The sequence below is a fragment of the Sinocyclocheilus anshuiensis genome, unplaced genomic scaffold (assembly GCF_001515605.1).
Source record: "Sinocyclocheilus anshuiensis isolate Anshui unplaced genomic scaffold, SAMN03320099.WGS_v1.1 scaffold438, whole genome shotgun sequence".
NCBI lineage: Eukaryota > Metazoa > Chordata > Actinopteri > Cypriniformes > Cyprinidae > Sinocyclocheilus > Sinocyclocheilus anshuiensis.
The window spans coordinates 194220-197133 of NW_015546118.1; positions in this window are offsets into that span (position 1 = coordinate 194220).

Consider the following 2914-nt stretch of genomic DNA (forward strand, 5'->3'; position numbering starts at 1 on the left):
CTAACACACACTATACATGTTCCCACAATGTCACACACACTCCTACCTGTCACTCAGGATGATTGATGTGTACTCCGGCACTCCCAGGCCTTTGATAGGGAGGGAAAGAGGCGGGCCAGTGGGAGGGGGGCCGGCTCAATCGGTGACATCTGTCCCGTACTTCTGAGGAACAAGAGAAAAACACATTCACAGTCCAAAATGTACACATTCGGTTTCTTCCTAAAACAGTTGTTTGGAGAGTAGCTTGTGTTAAAAATGTGTAAATGTGGCTTGGGAGCTTCTTCGCTGGGTTCACACACATCTCACTGGCAAAATTACACAGACAAAGCAGCTCACTTTGAAAAGGCGAACTACTTTTTTCACCCTTTCTCACAAAAAAACATACGCTCACACACACTCACATCTAAATCCACAGCTGAGAGGCAGTTCAGCTCCATTTACTTACACACTGTGCCACTTAGACACGCTTTACTGCACCCACTAATGAACACATACAGGCTCACACACACACCACCACGAACAGAGTGGGGTTAATGAACGACAGGGTGCTTTGCTTGCTTGGCACCTTTAGGCTTGTGAACATAATTGGCTTGTATTGTATTTCAGTCTCGTTAGAACAGAAATCTCAGACACAATACGATTTTAGCGCACACAAAATTCAGAGCAGATTCTTGAAAGTTGTGTTTTACAGAAATGTAATTTCACACAATTCTCGGACACAGTTTTATGTGTCTGTATCCATATCTATGTAGTTAGAGAGTTTAGATTTCTAAATAAGGTTTAGTGTATTTCTGTATGTTTTGTGTTTAAATTTTCAATATTATTTCAGACATTAGAATGAACATGGCTTTGTTGAAAAGGAGATACAGGGTTTATTTTTAACCTCACCAAATCTTTCAGTAAGCGGTGCACTTTCAAAACACGACTGCGCACGCAAACATTGAGTGAGTGATGTTAGTCCGTTCTTATGGATATGGGACTTTTGTTCACAGTCATCTTGTATCGTTATGTGTGCACACACACACAAAAAACCATTTGAGGAGTTCACGGCCGGTATGGTGGGGTCAAAAATGAATGACAGGTGCTAAAGAAACAGGACAGTCGTTAGAGCTCAAGTTACAGAAGACACACACATGCTCATTTGTACAGACACGCACTCAAAATCATACACTCATTAAAACATATACACGAACACACACGTGCACACCAAAAGATATTCTTTTACACACGCTGTGAAATCGTCTCTAGTGAAAGCATTGCGTAGCACACACATAAAACATCACAGTTATCTGTAATGTGAAAAGGGAGGGTGATGCAATTCACGAGACTCCCCTCAAAACAGCCGTTCGCAATCACATCAGATTCTTTCATGATAATATCTTATCTATCACAGACTATAGCTGCAGGCAACACCACAGAAACAGAACAGAGAGAGAAAAAGACTGACATCTGTGACCGGACATCTCAGTGCCAACGTATTGGGCTGTATACAACCAGATACACTCACACACACAGTTACAGCATAATTACATCAGACGTCTAAGCTAATATCTGCTGGCTGATGTGTGACCATCTTTAAAACCAATACAAACTGACACGCACTAGATTTTCCTACATTTTTCTCCTTACAAAAAGCAAGAGATACAAAAAGCTAGAGAGAGAGAGAGAGACAGAGACAGAGAGACAGAGAAATATATTAAATTACAAAGGAATGCTGGATAATTGTGTGTTGAGAGCAGTGTTCCGCTTTCTGCCCTCTGTGTGAGTGTGTGTGTGTATTCATTTGTTTATTCATGAACAGTGCAGTCAGTCTGCTGTGGTTTGAGCAGAGCTGTATAAAACTAATAGATTTATAATGATCAGTGAAGAGCATTTCATCATGCACTCTCATTAAGCATGAAACACATGTTCATCGATCTTATTCTTGTATTTCTCTAGATAGAAAAGCAGATATATGTGGAAATAGCTTAAGTAAACAAATGAATCACACATACGTTTAGTAAACCAACAGAGTACAAAAATAATATCCTGTCTGTTTCTCGATATACACTGCATTCTTGATTGATTAAGAAATTACTCTGTAAAAATACATTTAAAATAATCTTTAAGTCTGTATTGGACCTGACTGAGTTTTTACATTATATTTGAGAATAAAAATGATATGCTTTTTAGCATAACAACTGCTAGTACAGTCTTAATTATTATTAGTTTTCATTGTCAGTTTTAATGTTAAAATGCACATTTAAAATAACAATGGGGGTTGTGCGCAACAAACTTTTCTGTAAAACAGGTTATTTGCTTCCATTTCAGGTCTTTTGTATGTGCTTCGCTAAATATAGAGCTGTTTTACTCAAGATGCCTTCAAAGGAGATATCAAAGATGATCATAAACGATGTCCATCACACTTGCAGATTAATATCTAAAGCTGTTAACACTCTCTCCTACAAGTGGATTCAGTGAGACTTACAGTATTTTCTGGTGTGGTCAGGTGACATTTGACATTTAACCCACTATAGAATATTTATTAAAAAACATATATTTCATTTTGCAGTTTGCAATTTAGTCAAGTTCTAAATTTTGCTGTATATTTTTTAACTTTACCATATTAAATTGGCACTGCTTTTGTACCACTCTCCCGATGATCTGACGATAGCTACTCACATCTCAGCTTGTCTAACAGACATTTCTTGCTGGATGAAGGTCTTCCAGTCACTTCTATCAAACCTTTACAATTAATCCAGAACGCAGCAGCAAAATTAATTTTTAATAAACCAAAAAGAATGCACGTCACACCATTTGCACTGGCTACCAATAGCTGCTCGCACAAAATTCAAGGCATTGTTGTTTGCCTACAAAACCACCACTGGCTCTGCACCCCTTTACCTAAATTAATTACTTCAGACTTATGTGCCCT